The sequence below is a fragment of the Ochlerotatus camptorhynchus genome, unplaced genomic scaffold, assembly GCF_037179485.1.
Source record: "Ochlerotatus camptorhynchus isolate MF236.1 unplaced genomic scaffold, CSIRO-AGI_Acam_v1.1 ptg000313l, whole genome shotgun sequence".
Classification (NCBI taxonomy): Eukaryota; Metazoa; Arthropoda; class Insecta; order Diptera; family Culicidae; genus Ochlerotatus; species Ochlerotatus camptorhynchus.
The window spans coordinates 3,082,541-3,100,867 of NW_027040801.1; the positions used below are offsets into that span (position 1 = coordinate 3,082,541).

Consider the following 18,327-nt stretch of genomic DNA (forward strand, 5'->3'; position numbering starts at 1 on the left):
CGAATAAAATTCGCCACCGCACGAAGTTGACTATCTACAAGACGCTGATTAGACCGGTGGTCCTCTACGGCCACGAAATCTGGACTATGCTCGTGGAGAAGCAACGCGCCTTTGGTGTTTTCGAACGGAAGGTGTTGCGTACCATCTACGGTGGAGTGCAGCTGGATGACGGAACGTGGAGGAGGCGAATGAACCACGAATTGCACCAGCTGCTGGGAGAACCATCCATCGTCCACATTGCAAAAATTGGGCGACTACGGTGGGCTGGGCACGTCGTAAGAATGCCGCACGACAAGAGGCGCGCAGCGGGCAAGGTGGATCGACCGAGTAGAAGGCGACCTGTGGACCCTTCGCAGACTACGAGGCAGGCGAAGTGTGGCCATGGAGCGAGTAGAGTGGAGACGACTTCTTCGGACAGCAGAGGACAACAAGGCCTTAGCCTGATTGGTAAGGTAAGTAACTAAGTTAAGAGCCTGCAAAACGCTCGCTACAGAAGCGTAAAAAGCCTATAAGCAGAAGAACCAATAACTTCAGGGAAGATCCGAGAAAATCAGGACAGATCGGGGAACCTTAGGACAGTTCAATTAATTTATTGTAAATTGCTGGAACTTTTATGGAAAACTTCAGCAAGGCTTTGAGAGGTTCATGGAAATTTTGAAAACGTTAACGAAGTTACATGAACATTATGAAAATATGAGGACATTTTAGGGGAAGTTCCGTGTTTTTAAAGACAGATTGGAAAACTTAAAAAAACAAGCGGGGACTTCAGTGAAGATCAGAAAACATCAAGACTGTTTCATTAATTTCATGAAAATTGTTAGAGTTTTTAAGAAGTTCTGAAATCTCCGAAAGAAAGTCTAGAGAATTGTAAAGGAAATCATAGATTTTTAGGGAGATTCATTATACCGTATGCTTGATAATGTTTGCACCATCGTACAAATAAGGTTCCCGTTTCACCTGTGCATACAATGCCTTGGTTTTCTTTGCATGCACGTAACCTATAGCTCATACCGTAGTAGGCTGTGTATAAAAGAAAATGATTTACTTAGTTTGACAGTTGCACCATGCCCAGACAACCAGAATGCACGTATATTCAAAGTTGTTTTCGTGATATACAAACATATATACAAACAAACAATTCGTATATAATGCAAAGAAATGGCTTATACGTACAAAAGTGGAGGCCATATACGTGCATATTTTAATTTAATTTTAAACGAGTTGATTTAACATCATATACGATTTAATCTGTAATAACAAATTCATTTTGAAAAGTCTTACGATGTAATCCGATTTAATTTGTGATACAGTACGATGGAAAAATGAGTCATCGCATATTGGTCGGAAATTTGCATTCTATACGATTTAACTTAAACATAATGCGAGGTATGCCATTCTTATATGCGATTTTGACTAAAACTGTAGCAATTTACGATACTGTCTGTACATTATTATACGACTTCTGGTTGTCTGGGTGACGAAGTGGCGTATTCGCGATTTGTCCCACGCGCAAATGTCGCAAAAAGACATTTCAATCGCCGTGAGAGTGTCCCGGTGGACCGTCAAAAGGGTTTTAGACCGAGAAAAGAAAGGACAACTATCCGCGAAGGTGGCCACAGGTCGTTCGAGGTCAGCTCGGGTTCCGAGGGTTATCGCTGCTATCAAAAGGAAGATTCGGGTGAATCCAGTGCGTTCAATAAGGAAAATGGCAAAGGAACACGGGATCAGTGACTTTACGGCACGGAAGATCGTAAAGGAAGATAGCGGGGTGAAGTCGAGGGCACGGAAAAAAAAACTCACATGATTACCAACCGCATCCGGAAGCTACGAGTCGAACGATGCAAGAAAATCTTGAACTTCCTTAAGCGAAAAACTTCGGTAATCCTGTTCACTGACGAGAGCATGTTTACCGTCGGTCAAATTCCAGAACCGACCGGTATATTAGTTCTCTTTCAATAAGAGATTTGGCCGACGAGCACAAGAACGTGTATCTGACCAAGCATCCTGCTAGCGTTATGGTGTTTGGATTGGTGGCTTCCGATGGCAAAAAAATGGACCCGGTGTTCATTCCAGAAGGTGACAAGGTCAACACGGAGGTCTACATCGGGATTTTAAGTAAGTATGTTCTTCTGTGGATCAAAGAACCGTACGGTCCGAAGCCAAATGTTGTATTTCAACAAGATGGGGCTCCGTGCCACACATCGAACCGCACTCAGAAGTGGTTGCAGGTGGTTCCGTTCTGGGCGAAGGATATGTGGCCGCCATCCAGCCCCGATCTTAATCCGCTGGATTACTCAATATGGCGCATCATGAAGGCCAAGGCCTGTTCTAAACGCCACCCGAGTACAGCAAGCCTCAGACAAACATTGACCCGTACCTGGAGAAAAATGGTTCCAGACTACATTTTTAGAACCTGCCGTGCATTCCGGAAGCGTGTGGAGGCCATAATTGCAGCAAGAGGAAATTCGATCGATGTTTAAGCCCCTTTGAATAAATAAAAAAAAACTGGAAAACGAAATTTTTGAGATTTTTTTTAATTTTGACATTGCTCAATGGTGCAAACATTATCACGCATACGGTAGGTAAGTAGTAATAGTAAGTCACAAACAAACTTTTAAAATTACAGGTATCAATAATCACTATTTTTTCATCAGCTACACGTTAGTTGTCCCAAACGATCAAAAGGACACCAGAAAAATAAAATACCGGCCCTTCTCAGGGCCACCATTTGAAAAACAACCGGTTCTTTTCAGTGCCAACAATTCAAAAACCGAAAGAGTTAAGATAATAGATTATCGATTAATTAAAGAACTAAATGCTCAACATATTTGTTCCGTTCACTAGCGGTCCTACGTCAACCTTCCGCTCGTACCCCAAGGCAGAGACCCTTATACTTTTTCAGCTGCTCCTCCGTTTTGGCCAAGAAATTATTGTAATAGATCCTCCGTTTGAGGTTCGCCCAAACAATTTCTACCGGTCGCAGCTGGGGGACGTTGGGAGGGTTGGCGGTCACGGTTGGTCACGACGTTGCGTTTCGCCGGAAAGATGTGTTTTCACCAGCACCTTCAGCCGCTCCTTCTGGGTGATTGCCTGCTGCTCAGACACGGCCTGCCTCGACTGACGCTTCTGCATAACAATGTCCATCTTGTCCAGGTACTTCTTCACCGTTTGGCCAGTTGCTCCGACCCCCCGGCCCAAGGCGCGGAACGATGAGGCCATCTTGCCCTCGGTCTTCCTCTTCAGCTTCAGCTGTACTTTACGATCCTGCAGCACCACCAGGTTTCCGTTCGACGCTCTTGCCTTTCTCCGGAAGGGAGAGGATGTTGTAAATGCCGGATCGGTTACATCTGGCGGACACGAAGTGCCTCACGATGTCCAACTTCTTCACTCCGGGGTGGAGCTGTCAGTACGAACAAACCATCGAGCGTAGTTGCTTGACTATTTTCGCCATGGCTGCTGCAAATCAACTGATAACGCTGTAATTTTTTTTTTCTGTACACAACAGGGTTGCGAAGATTGGTGATTCATAGGTAGATTAACCACCAGGTCGTAGGGTAATCGCATGAAAAATCGCTAAAATCAGTCCATATTTTTAATGCATACGTTAGGGTTTTACATTGGTTTAATTATTATTTAATTTTAGTAAACTGTGCTATTAAGTTCAATCAAAAATTTCCATGACAGTGGTAAATATATCATTGATGACTATATTCACATGCTTAACATTGTTTTCCTTACAGTAAAAATTGTTTTCCTTGCTAAAATGTAAATGTTGTAAGGTAGGGAACGAAAAATTGGATAGATTTTTTGGCTTATTTCACCCCCACTTACGGTAGTTCGAAGATGTTGAAGAATTAGATCCGACAATTTATAGCAGTTCAATTTGAAGAACATTTAAAGACCTTCATTGAAGATCTAAGAACTTTATAAATTATTACACTTTAATTTCAGGAAAGTAACGGCAACTTTAAAAAAGTTCTAAAAATTTGAGAGCAGTTCAAAGAACTCCAGCGAAGCTATGAATTTTCAGGAAATATTCAAGAACCTAGGAGTTCAGTAAACTTAAAAAGAGATCCGAGAACTTCAGGAAAACTTCGAGATCATTAAGAATGTTTTATGAACATCAGGAAAAAGTGTGGGACATTTTAAAAGAAGTTGCGTAAGCTTCGGAGCAGTTTGCAGAGTTGGGGGAAGTTTAAAAAAAGATGAGTGCAGTTCCAATATGTTCAGGAAAATATCGGGAAATTTTGAGATGCTTCCAAATTATCTAGCCCAGAAAACTTCAATTCATAAAATTTGTACTTCATAGTATTTGCAGTACAAAGAGCTTCAGAAGAATTTCAAGAATTCTAAGAAAGTTCCGAGAACTTCAGGCAGGGCGGCCAGCAAACCGGGAAAACCGGGAATACCGGGAAATATTCGGGAATTTGAAAAGTAACCAGGAAAACCGGGAAAAACCCGGAAATTCGGTGAAAGAACCGGGAAAATAAATTAACCATACCATAAGAACATACAGAATTTGAGAATAAATCATTAAAACAGAGTTATCCTTTACCAAATGAATGTCTTGCTCTATTTGCTGCATAATTTTCTTCAGTTTCCCGTGTTATTGTTTTTAGAATTTAATCACTCAGCAATATTGAAAATTGATTTTTGTCGTCTCAATTTCAGATGTAACAAAAGAACTGGACTTTCGAAACAAATATTTGTAAAAACGGAAACTGGATTATTCTTTTCCGGGGGTTTAATTTTTCGTTGTTCAAAATTCTCATGACATGAATTCCAGAATTAACTTGGAATTCTGCTCTGAATTATCTTGAAATTGTTCTGAAATAAACAAGAAGACACTCCGCGTAATAATTGCCGTTGAACCCCTTCTAAGAATTTAATTGGAATGCTTCTTAGAATTCCCTTAAGCCTTTCCGGAGACTTTGATTCTTTTGAAAATATTTTCAAAAAATTATTTTAACTCAAAACAGCAGAAATCTTTTGAAATTTTATCTAGAAACCCCTTGGAGTATTTTAAAGAATTTCTTTTTAATTCTCAGAATTTTTTGCAATACATTTTGTTGGAGTTCTGTGATGAATCTTTCGCATTAGGTTTGAAATTATTGCCAGCACAATCTAAGAACTCTGTTTCTTGTTGAATTCTGATCATAATTCTCTTGGAACTCTTCTTAAAATTCATCTCTAATTTTCTTCACGATACCCATACAAATCTCATCAGAATCACGTAGGAATTTTCCGCAATGTTTTGTTTTTGACAACTCCTTTTTAAATCTTCTAAAATTATCTAACAATTTAATTTAGAATTTGCATTCTCCTCCACAGAAATCCTTCCAAATTCATCTAACAATTACTAGGGTTTTCATTTCAGAAAAATTCTGGAAATCTCCTCAAAACTTTTCCTTCGAAAACTGTGTGGGAATCTTTCTCAATATTTGTTTGAAATCAACAATTTAAATTCTTTTAAAATTTACTAAAAATTCCAGGGTTTATCCGCTAGATTATAAAGATTGTTCTGTAATTTGTTATAACCCTTAAAATGCTTCCAAGTCTCAGAGCGTGACAATTATGACTCCACGACTCATAAGTATGATACTTATTTAATTTTTCATATCTGTGATCTTGAAAAATTTTCAAAATCTCACATTTCAATTGTTTTTATTGCAAATCTTGCATCACGAAGGATGTTATTAATCACAAATTTTGAAAAAAAAGTTCTGGTTTCAGACACTTCTCAAATTTTAAAGCCCCAGAATCTTGGGAATCTTCTTAAATCACATTTTTTGTCCTTTCAACCGGGAAAACCGGGAAAAAACCGGGAATTTCAAAATGAAAATTCACTGGCCACCCTGTTCAGGGAAAATTTGAGAATATGTGGTTAGCTTCAGGGAAATCACTGTCATTTTAATGAAGTTTCGAGAATTTCTGGGAACTTTTATAAACTTCAGACTTTTGGGAAGTCCAGAGTAGTTCAGGAAAGTCTAAATATACTTTAAGGGAAGTTCCGTACCCGTATTCGGGTAATTTCTCAAAATCAAACAGTTCCATTTACTTTAGGAAAATTGTTCTGAGGACTTCAAAAAAGTGCAGTGAACTTCAGGAGAGTCAAGAGAATCTCTAGAAAGTCCTGAAAACTTCGAGGCAGTCCAGAGAAATCCACGAAAAGTGCCAAGAACTTCAGGAAAATTCCAGAATTTTCAGGGATGTTCTATGAATGTATGGAAAATTGCAGGATCTGCATGGGTTTTTTACCTTACATATAATATGATGAAAATGAAAAAAAAAGAAAAAGCATGGTGGGATAGAATAGTGATTAGGAGTTTGGTTTATCTGGGTCTGGGTGCAACTCTCGTTGGCGAAAGTATTTCACGTCTCAGATATCGATAGCTAACAGTATGAACTGATGGCACTTTATGAATGGCACTCTTCCCTGTTAGTATTTTTAAGTTTTATGGCATGCTGGTTGAAGAAAAGTTTTACCCATACTCCAGTATCAATTAGAGGGCACTGAATTGCGTGTACATGCAGTTATACATTCTTATATTAAAATTATGCGAGCTCTTGAAATGGACTATTCGAAACTTCTTACGCCAACGTCACAAGTTCAAATCTTACACACGGACAAGTCACGAATGGCCCAAATAAACTTAACCACCGCCAGCATGCTTTATTCAGTCTTGCTTTATAACTGCGCATTTATCAACTGAGCCCCCGAACTGGTTGGACTCAACCCATTTTTGGGTAGTTTTGAAATAGCGTAAACATTGACTTCAACCACCGATTTTTCGCGAATAAAAGCCTACTTCCGCCCACTTCTAGCAACACCATCAAGTATGGGCATTTTTGCTTTGGTTTTGTGCTCATGCACTGCGTGACTGCTCTGTTGACTGTATTCCAAGTGCCATCTTCTCAATACATATCATCGACGACATTCTCCACGTTAAGGACGGGCATCTCCCTTCGCATTGCCTCGAACATTGGACAGTCGGAGACCACATGCTCCTGCGTTTCGTCCACGTTGCCACACTCCGGACAGAGGGGTGATGCTGCGTGTCCGAACCGATGCAGATACTTCCTGAAGCAGCCGTGTTTAGACAGGAACTGCGCTAGGTGAAAGATGATTTCTGTTCACCCAGGTCGAAAGATTCGGTATTAATCTATCGTTCTCGGCCGTGTTCTACTCCTGTTGCCACTTAGCCAACAACTCCGCTCTCACATTTCCAGCTGATTTCTGCCCACTGCACCACTTTGCAGTTACTGACCAATAGCACTTTCGTTTTGTGGTGGGCTATCTGCAGTTTCGCTCCTTGCATCCAGTTACCAATCATGTCGCCAACATTTCCACCTCTTCCAGCATTTCGCATGTTACCGTCAAGACGATGACGTCCGCAGAGCCAACGATCTCAACTCCTTTGGGCAGCTTCAGCGGTAGCACGCCGTTGTACATCCCGTTTCAGAGCGTTTGACCAAGGATGCAGCATTGTGAAACTCCCGATGTGCTCGTAATCCGACCCCTGTCCCATGTCTGTCTCGCAGACCAGAACCCGATTATGGAAGTAACTCCTCAGGATCTTGCACAGGTAGCCTGGGAATCGCAATGTATGCAGCGCTTCGGCGATGGCCTCCCAACTGGCGCGAAATAAAGTAATTCGTATAATGACCCGAGCAAAGCTGGAGATCAAATTGAAATCAAAATTTGCTGTTATGATGTAACTTATTTTGAATACTCCAGTTGATCTCATTTTGGTTGACTTAACGGTTAACACAGCAAAAATGAGAGCAAAATTTTACACTGTTGAATCAAACGGAAAACTAATCCTGCTTTCAATGAAATCAATTTGATTACTGATTTTGCATTCATAATGTTTAACTGAATACGGGCCTGGAGTAAATGGTTAGCATTCATGCTTCTCACGCTGAAAGACTAGGGCTCAAATCTCACCCCGGGCAAGTCACAAATGACCTAAAATGTGTTAAACAAAACAAATAAACAATAATCATTAGTTCAACGACAGATGAACTTCAATTAAATTTTAAACAAGACGTAAACAGTAGAACTTCAAGTTAAGTTGCTTTCATTTAAAACGTCTTGACTACATAATGAAAGCACAATATGATATCAGACTTATGTCGCGACATTTGATATCAAAATGAGTTTTCATTATGATAGGAACTGCACACTTTAATATCGATTTGCTTTCATTTTGTTAACCGACTATGCTCGGGGAGTGAGTGAAGGATTAGTAATTTCCATTTAATTCCACTACCTTATTTGCTTATCCTTGACAGATACGCGTATTTCGTCTACAATGTGCAGACTTCTTCAGTGTCTTGTACTAAAGTCGAGTATTAGTACAAGACACTGAAGAAGTCTGCACATTGTAGACGAAATACGCGTATCTGTCAAGGATAAGCAAATAAGGTAGTGGAATTAAATGGAAATTACTAATCCTTCTCTCTCTCATTATACAGGTATTCCACTAAGACGCCCACATTCATCAGAAAAGTAATTCGTGTTTCTCAACAACCACTAAACTGAATTGGACGCAACAACCACTAAACTGAATTGGACGCAACAACCACCAAATGAAAGATATTGAATATTTCTGGAATCGGTCAACCGGGTTCCGTATGGGTTCCGAGAGTGGAGGTTACCTAAAACGTGCAAACCCATCATGCAACACTTCGAATCACATGAGAATTCAACAAAAATACCTATACCGGGTACTGAGGACCACATTGGAAACATACGACCATGTTCCGGGTACCCCGAGGAAGTGGCCTGACTTGACTAAACCCCATCATGCGACACCTCAAATCACAAGGAAACTCAAAAACAAGCTCACTGATGGCCATAAATAGTGCCCTGAACCACATTGCATACATCCTGCCATGTTCCGCGTACTCCCAAGCAAATGTCATTTTCAGTGAAAGGTCTCACGCGATATTTACAGAGATACTTCTGTCACTATCGTAGAGATGAACTAGCCTAAGGCTAAAAATCTCTTAAATAAAGAATTAAAAAAAAAAAAAAATCTGTCACTATCATTGGATCAGAAAACGATGATAGAGATTTTCTTCAAAATCTCATCGAATTTTTTGTCATGACAGAACGTGACAGTGTTGTGATCATCGTAATTACTAGCTCATTTAATGTCATTTAAGTTACTTGTACCGAGGAAATCTTAATAATGTATTCGCTTTACCGATTACATACGGTTGTTTGCTTAAATTCATCTAAATCAGTTAGAAATGTTGATGGCAAAAGCACATAAGAACTATTCTCATGAGTGCTTGATCATTGAAAAATGACAAAAAAGCTAATGATAGGTAGTTTCGTCTCGTGAAAGTGAGAGGACCTGTTTTCTTATCGTCATATGACGTGATATTTACTAGCTCTGCTCCCAAGGAAGTGGCCAGTTACCGATCAGGACCGAAACCCATCATGCGACTCATCAAATCCCATCAGAATTCACAAACAAGATCAATGAAAGTGAAACCGAGTGCCCAGGATCACATTGGCCACATTTTGCCACGTTGCGGTTACCCCCGAGGAAGTGGCCAGTTTCCGACTAGGACCAAAACCTATCATGCGACATATCAAATAACATCCAAATTCAAAAACAAGAGCAAATACAGCCTAATCGAGTGTCTTTGACTATAAGAAGGGTCAGATCTCACCATATGTGAATAAATTCAGGTTTTTTCTTAAAAAGACAACTATAAAGTCGATGAAGACAATCGATCAATGCAGAGGGGAAATGCAATTTTCATCTAGAAATAATAGTTTAAAAAACATAATATCATAATTTTGACCCACCGCATCCCACTATGCCTTCGCCGATCGACACACGCGTTCAAGAGAAAGAGCGAACGACAATACACCATCAAGAAGGAACCCCATATGCAAACACTAAATGCAATCCAAGACGCAAAACGTTCGGGATGATCGAATTTCGCGCTCAACATTCTGCAGTTGGAAAGAGATAGTCGAGCATGTAGGCACCACACATGTAACATTATGCATCTGCGATGCAACGGTTCCCAAATGATCTAGCTAGATCACATACACATTTGAAGTAGAACAGTACGACTCACTAGGTGAGCATTATCATATGATTGTCAGAGCTTCCTCTGGCGGTTGGGATGAGACTCATTCTCAACAACCAAACAGAAACAGGCGTGCAACGTATGCGATAGAGAGAATATGCGACCAGGAATATGTGCCTTTTCTGCACATAAAATTATGCTTATGGGAGCGCACGTTTCGTTCTCTTTTATAGCCCACCGTCGTCTTGTTTGTGGGCCGCGCATTGTTGTTGTTGTCGTCGTCGTCGTCGTCGTTACAAAACGCCAGAATCAGAACGCAAACGTATGGATGTAGTCAAAACTGCATCATCATGATGGTATGTAATAGGTTTCGGAAGAATGTGTGTTTTATCGGATATGGCTGCTCCCAACAGGAAAACGGTTCATGGCTTCCGTCTCCGTTTCCAAGTGATAGCGAGAATGGTTAGTTTTTAAGAGAATGCGGAAAGTATTTATTGACATAAGTTGTTGTTTTTTTTTTTTTTGGTATGGATTATGTATCTCAAATCTATAGCTACCATAAGTTTTATAAGAGATACAAGCTTTAATATTGCTGGTAAGGACTACTAACCTTATACAAATGATAACCAAGCGTATCTATTCATTAAAGCTTATTCGAGTTCTCAGAATAGTTGGTTGGTGTTTAGTTAAAATTTAAATTCAGGTTCAATCAATGTTATCAGGCTATTGCAGGACGTCTAATAGGTTGCAATATGTTGCAATATGCCCGGAAAAATCGTTTGTAGAATAAATATTAGCAAACACATACATTCTCCCTCTGTCATATTAGTAGGTGGTGATAAACGCTCATATTCTTTATAACGTTCGAAACTTATTTTACAAACAAATAAGTTGGTTTTGTATGAATCAATCATCGAACAGCAAGTCGAAAATAGCCAAATGTCTTTAAATGGCTGCGGTGATTAAAACAGTAAGTCAATGAAGAGAATCGACCAATAGGATCTTTTCTGATGTTCATTAAGAGTTTGCTGGACATTAGAGATGTTGAAATTGGATATGTACAAGTCTAAAATTTCCGTACTAAGATGCTTCTTCATTGCTGTGATTATTAAACCTTGTTGAGAGTAAAATAATAATCTAATTTATTCCAGCGGTTCTCAAACTGTTGTCGATTGCCACCCACTTTGATTTTTTTTAATAACTTCGCTACGAACCAATACTGAATACAGATGTTGTAAAACTGAAAAACCTGTTAAAACTGCCGTAATAGCAAAAAATGCGATAAGACGACAAATCAGTTGGCCTTAACCCGTAAAGTACCAGGACGAACGAGTTTTTTTCAACAAACTTGTTCTCGGCAATGCCTCATCCGATTTTCATGAACTTGGATTTTTATTCAAGGAAAATAGTTGAACTAACTTTTGTCGTAGGTACCACCCCCTTAGAACGCTCCTCGTTCTTAAGATATGAAAATATGTTTATTTTTTTGAACTTTTTTAACCAGTTTGACCAAATGTTTTAAATTTTCATCGGTTGTCTGGTGCAGCAAATGATATGAGATAGATGAAATATGATTGGTGAGACTGAATTTAGGTATTTCCATAACGTATGGCTACGATATTATCGGTTCCGGGAGTCCCAGAAATCGGTTCTGTAGGATAAAGTAATATCTCAAGCGAAAATATCTTGTGGCATGTGAAATAGGTAGAATCAAGTGAATGAAGATGATTTGAGATGAGTTTGGCCAGTTTGGCATCGGTTCCGGAACGAGGATCTGTGAATTCCGGCGAACGGTTTGTTGGAATATAATTACATTGAGGTTATGATATCATATTATGCCAAAATGACCAGCTATGATCAATGAAATCAGATTGTAATGTATCTGATGACATACATATGGGCACATTGGCATCGGTTCCGGGAAATCCGTGGAATCCGGTTTTATACTCCACAGTAACATTCGCGGTAAATAATCATGTTGCATGTGAGCATAAAAAATATGTACTTTTGTGAATTGAAACCTGATGTTGTCAATAATTGTAAGTGCTAAAAAAATGTTCCATCACGATTGAATTAAGCAAAGTTATTTTTATAACATTATAGTTCTACTTTTAAAGGTAGGAGCAGAAATTCAACTATTCGTATTGACTTAATTTCAGCGTAAACTCGAAAAAATAACGTAGAAGAAAATCGCGTAGAAATAGAATCCATAGTATCTTCCAAAAATTTGCATTTTTCATAAGTTAAAAAAAAATCATACATCGGACATGAATATTTTGAGGTTTTTTACGTTTCATCTCATTTTTTTATTTCGTATTTTACACTAAATTACACAGTAAAAAATAATGTTAATATCACATCGAAGTGAATGCACTTCAATCGTGACAAAAATATGGTTCAATATTACTTGCCAAAAAGGACAATATTACAATATTACAACTGACATTACGCTGCTTTTACTGCATTTGTTTATTTTTGTGGCCATAAAAATTACATGAGATTTTCGACATGATTGAAGTGCAATACCTGAATAATGAGAGAGAGAAGGATTAGTATTTTCCATTTAATTCCACTACTTTATTTGCTTATCCTTGACAGATACGTGTATTTCGTCTACAATGTGCAGACTTCTTCAATGTCTTGTACTAATACTCGACTGAAGAAAAACATCGCATTTACCGAATATATATTAACACAGGTACATTTTCACTTAGAAACTAGGTAAACATAAATTTAATTTTCTATAGGAACAGGTACTCCGCTGCTTACTCGTTGATGTGTCCTAGGTAGTAACTTGAAAAGCCATGTGTGTCCGTTTCCTTGATCCCTGTTGAGTAAAGTTGAATTACGTTGTTTGTTGATCTCGAGGCTTTTTGCAACATCCTCCGTCGATAGTTGGTGGTCCTCTGTGAAGATGTGTTCTGCAACCTTTGATTTGAAATCGTATGTTAGGCCTTTTTCCTCTTGCTTTTTGGCCTTATTAACCTCCGCTATATGTTCTTTAAATCTAGTTGCTAAAGTTCTCTTGGTTTGTCCTAAATATACTTTGTTACAATGATTACAGCTTATTTTATAAGCACCTGCTTTACCTAAAACATTAACTGGGTCTTTAGTGGATCCTAACAATGATTTCAACTGGTTATGTCTACTGGTGAAAACTAAATCTAATCCGAATTGTTTTAACTGTGGTCTTAGCTTACAAGTAATATCTTGATCACATGGAACGGACACTCGTTCAATGGTGGTGAGGGTTGTAAATAATCTCCTTTGTAGAATTCTCGCTTTTTTATCGATGATTGCCTGGATTGTGGTCTCCTTGTATCCGTTGAGCCTTGCTGTTTCGAAGATGTACTGTAATTCCTTAACCTTTCCTGTATCGCTGAGTGGAAGAGTCTGCATTCGATGAATCATGTGGTGGAAGGCGGCCATTTTCTGCTGAAATGGATGGTTGGAAGTATAGGGGATAACTCTTTTGGTGCTTGTTGGTTTCCTGTAAATTTCGGATTCAAGCGAGGAAGATGATGACGATTCCCTGATGACTAGAAGATCGAGAAATGCGAGTTTCCCGTATTTTTCTACCTTGTGAGTATTTGATATCCTTGTGAATTCTGTTGATCTCATCTAAAATTTGTGGAAGGGCTTCCCGTTTAACTACACAGAAGATATCGTCAACAAACCTCCACTAACGGTTTGGTAATAGTCCTTTCTGCTTCAGGATTGTCTCCAAGTTGGCCATGAACAGTTCACACAAGAAGGGGGATAGGGGGTTTCCCATTGGGGCTCTTTTCGTCTGCTTGTAGAAGTTACCTCGGAAAAAGAAATAGTTCTCTTCCATGCAAAGGCGGGTCAGCTTAAGGTACGTCCGAACCTTGTTTCTCCATGCTGCATCCTCTCGTTGTGTTAATAACCAGTCCTCGAGATGGTTGATCGCTTCCTTGACCGGTACGCTGGGAAAAAGAGCTGTGACGTCGAAAGATACCATAATCTCGTCCTCGTTGATGTCTCCTGAAGATTGTAGTTGCTGGGCGAACTCCTGGGTGTTACTAATTGCTTTACTCTGGAACTGATTCGGCATACTCTGGAACTCTTTGACTAGCCACTTCGCTAGTTTGTTGGTGGGGGAACCAACTGCAGACACGATCTCTCGCATTTCATTTCCTGGTTTGTGGACTTTGGGGAGACCTTTGATCCTGGGTAGAATGGGATTGGGTTCCGGTAAACGACCTGCTCCATCTCCTAATATCGATTTGCACTCCTTCAGTGCTTTCTCCACGCGTTTCACTATGTTCTGTAAGGGGTCTACTCGAAGTTGTCTATACGGTCCGTTGTTAATCTTCGTTGTCATCTGATTATCGTAATCGTCCTTGACCATGATAACGACCGCGTTTCCCTTGTCTGCCTTCACGTAGTATACTGCTTTACTTTTTAGCTCCTTTACAATCCGAATTTCTTTTTCGTTGGCGCGACTTTGTTCCTGTCCGTCCTTGATTATGTTCGATGTTGTTGGAAGCGTCTTGGTAATCGCTGTTTCTACGTCAATGATGATCTGCTCCACGTCTGGCTTGGTTGTAACCGCGTATCCTAGCCCCTTGTTGAGGTGTGTCAATTGTTCTTCCGTGAATGCGGTCGTCGATCGGTTGACAACCAACCCATCAATGGAGTGAACCCTCGGCGTCGTGATGATGGTTGATGAGATCTGCTCACCCGTTCGGTGTGTCGTCCGTCTCCGTTGAGACTTCTGTCCTAGTCTGCTTAGCTTCCTATCCTGCAGCTTCCGCTTTCTGTCCGATTCGCACTCCTCTGCTACCTTGGCCCTAGACAGAAACTCCTGGAATTTAATTGCATACTCCTTGGCCAATTTGAGATGTAGATAATAACATTCCAAAACCTTTATGTCCAGTTTGCAATATAGCCGTCTGATGCTATCCTTGATGAACTCTGCTTCCATCCTCTTTACTACGCTGGGTGGGGTGGGTGTCCGTACCTTAATCCTAGGGCTTATAGGTATAACCTTATATTTTTGGCATTTCTTCAGAAATGCTACGTCCTTGTGAAGCGATGCGATGGTTTTCTTCAATCCGATGAATTTATTTGGCTCCGACGGCTTGGTTGCCATGATGTAGTAAAGTAGTGGAATTAAACGGAAAATACTAATCCTTCTCTCTCTCATTATGAACAATTTCAATTTATATATGGCAGCAAGTTATGTGTTGAGTTCTAGACATTGCTGGTGCTAATGAAAATCGATCGATAATGCAGACTTGAATTTTTCCTACGTCGTCCACTGTTGAACTCTGGTCAGCTGTCGTGAAGACACAAACTCACACACACAGATATCCAGTTAAGAGGAAGTTCACGGCTCCGAAAAAAATAATTACGTTTTGATTTTTGTAAAGGAATAGGAGAGAGATTTTATTTGTTTCTTATATTTTATTTGTTGTTTCATCTTCGATAAAAAAATAAAAATCGTACAGACTAATTTACCTAACATTCTTAATCCAATTTTTAAAAGTACTTTTGCTAATCACAAAATCGAAATCCTCGTTAAGTATCGTTAAAAGCTCGCAGACAAGCGTCGAATGGATTGTTGAAACCGTAACCAGTCCGGTGATCCGGCACAGCGACAAGTTGTGAGCTCCTCAACTGTCGGGGTGGAACGTATAGAGGGACATCCTGTAGTAGTTGAGGACAATCAATGTTGCCACGCAGTAAGTCGAAAATAACTAGTTGCTGAATGTTTGTGCGCCTAGCACGTAAGGTTTCCAAATCAATCATCATACAGCGTGCAGTGTAGTCAGGCAGATTTAGCGGGTCGTTCCATGGAAGGTTGCGCAGTGCGAATTGAATAACTTACCTTACCAATCAGGCTAAGGCCTTGTTGTCCTCTGCTGTCCGAAGAAGTCGTCTCCACTCTACTCGATCCATGGCCACAGTTCGCCAGCCTCGTAGTCTGCGAAGGGTCCGCAGGTCGCCTTCTACTTGGTCGATCCACCTTGCCCGCTGCGCGCCTCTTCTTCTTGTTCCTGTTGGGTCGCTTTCTAGAACCATTTTCACTGGGTCGTCGTGCGGCATTCTTACGACGTGCCCAGCCCACCGTAGTCGCCCAATTTTTGCAATGTGGACGATGGATGGTTCTCCCAGCAGCTGGTGCAATTCGTGGTTCATTCGCCTCCTCCACGTTCCGTCATCCATCTGCACTCCACCGTAGATGGTACGCAACACCTTCCGTTCGAAAACACCAAGGGCGCGTTGGTCCTCCACGAGCATAGTCCAGGTCTCGTGGCCGTAAAGGACCACCGGTCTAATCAGCGTCTTGTAGACAGTCAACTTCGTGCGGCGGCGAATTTTATTCGACCGGAGCGTCCTCCGGAGTCCAAAGTAGGCACGATTCCCTGCCATAATGCGTCTTTGAATTTCTCTGCTGGTATCATTTTCGGCGGTCACCAGTGAGCCCAAATACACGAACTCATCGACCACCTCGATTTCGTCACCGTCAATCTGAACTCGGGGTGGGAGGCTAACATTGTCTTCCCTAGAACCTCTTGCTTTCATATATTTTGTCTTTGATGCGTTGATGGCAAGTCCAATCCGTCTAGCTTCAGCCTTCAGTCTGATGTACGTTTCCGCCATCATCTCAAAGTTCCGTGCCATAATGTCAATGTCATCGGCGAAACCAAGGAGCTGGATGGACTTCCTGAATATCGTGCCACTCGTGTCTATCCCAGCTCTTCTGATCACACCTTCTAACGCGATGTTGAACAGCAGACACGAAAGTCCATCACCCTGCCGTAACCCCCTTCGAGATTCAAAGGGACTCGAGAGTGTCCCCGATACTCGAACAACGCACGTCACTCGATCCATCGTCGCCTTGACCAATCGCGTCAGTTTATCCGGAAATCCGTACTCGTGCATAATCTGCCATAGCTGATCTCGATCGATTGTGTCGTATGCGGATTTGAAATCGATGAACAAATGATGTGTGGGCACGTTGTATTCGCGGCATTTCTGCAGAACCTGCCGAATCGCGAAAATTTGGTCCGTGGTAGCGCGGGCACCCATGAATCCCGCCTGGTATTGCCCCACGAACTCTCTTGCATATGGTGACAGACGGCGGCATAGAATTTGGGAGAGTACCTTGTAGGCGGTGCTCAGCAGTGTGATCGCGCGGTAGTTGCAGCAATCCAACTTGTCGCCCTTTTTGTAGATTGGGCATACGACACCTTCCATCCACTCCTCCGGTAATATCTCCTCCTCCCAAATCTTGGCAATTACCCAGTGCAGCGCTCTAGCCAGTGCTTCACCACCGTATTTCAATAGCTCACTTGGTAGTTGATCTACACCAGTTGCTTTGTTGTTCTTCAGCCGACCGATCTCCTCCTCAACTTCTTGAAGATCAGGGGCCGGTAGCCTGTCGTCTTCTGCGCGTGCTCCAAGGTCTGTTGCCGTGCCACCTTCGTTTTCTGCTGCTTCACCGTTGAGGTGCTCGTCATAGTACTGCTTCCACCTCTCAATCACCTCACACTCGTTCGTGAGAAGGTTACCGTCCAAGTCCTTGCACATATCGGCTTGCGGCACGTAGCCTTTGCGCGAACTATTTAGCTTCTCGTAGAACTTCCGTGTGTCATTTACGCGGTACAGATTTTCCATCGCCTCGCGATCTCGATCTTCCTGCTGACGCTTCTTCCTTCGGAAAACCGAGTTTTGTCTGTTCCGCGCTTGTCTGTATCGCTCCACATTCAATCTCGTGCGGTGTTGCAGCATTCTCGCCCGTGCTGCATTCTTCTCCTCTACTAACAGTTTGCATTCGCCGTCAAACCAGTCATTTCTTCGGTCCGGGATTGCAGTACCTAGTGCCGCTACAGCAGTACTACCTATGGCTGAACGGATGTCCCTCCAGCCATCTTCAAGAGAAGCTGCGCCAAGCTGCTCTTCCGTGGGTAGTGCAACTTCCAGCTGCTGCGCGTAGTCCTGGGCAACTCCGGTGTCCCGTAGTTGCTCAATGTTGGGTCGTGGCGTTCGACTTCGACGTGTGTTATGCACCGTCGAGAGTTTTGAGCGCATGCATACTGCAACTAGGTAGTGGTCCGAATCTATGTTCGCACTGCGGTACGTGCGGACGTTGATAATGTCGGAGAAGAATTTCCCGTCGATTAGAACGTGATCGATTTGGTTTTCTGTGTGTTGGTCAGGTGATCTCCAGGTGGCTTTGTGGATATCCTTGCGGGGGAAAAAGGTACTTCGAACTACCATACCCCGGGAGGCTGCAAAGTT

The 18,327-nt window shown here is 41.4% G+C and overlaps 1 protein-coding gene across 2 annotated transcripts in view; it reads left to right on the forward strand.

The window, feature by feature from the left end:
* LOC135707500 (GATA zinc finger domain-containing protein 1) overlaps positions 1-18,327 on the forward strand; it is a 259,888-nt gene that overhangs the window by 184,643 nt on the left and 56,918 nt on the right. The window lies entirely within an intron of this gene.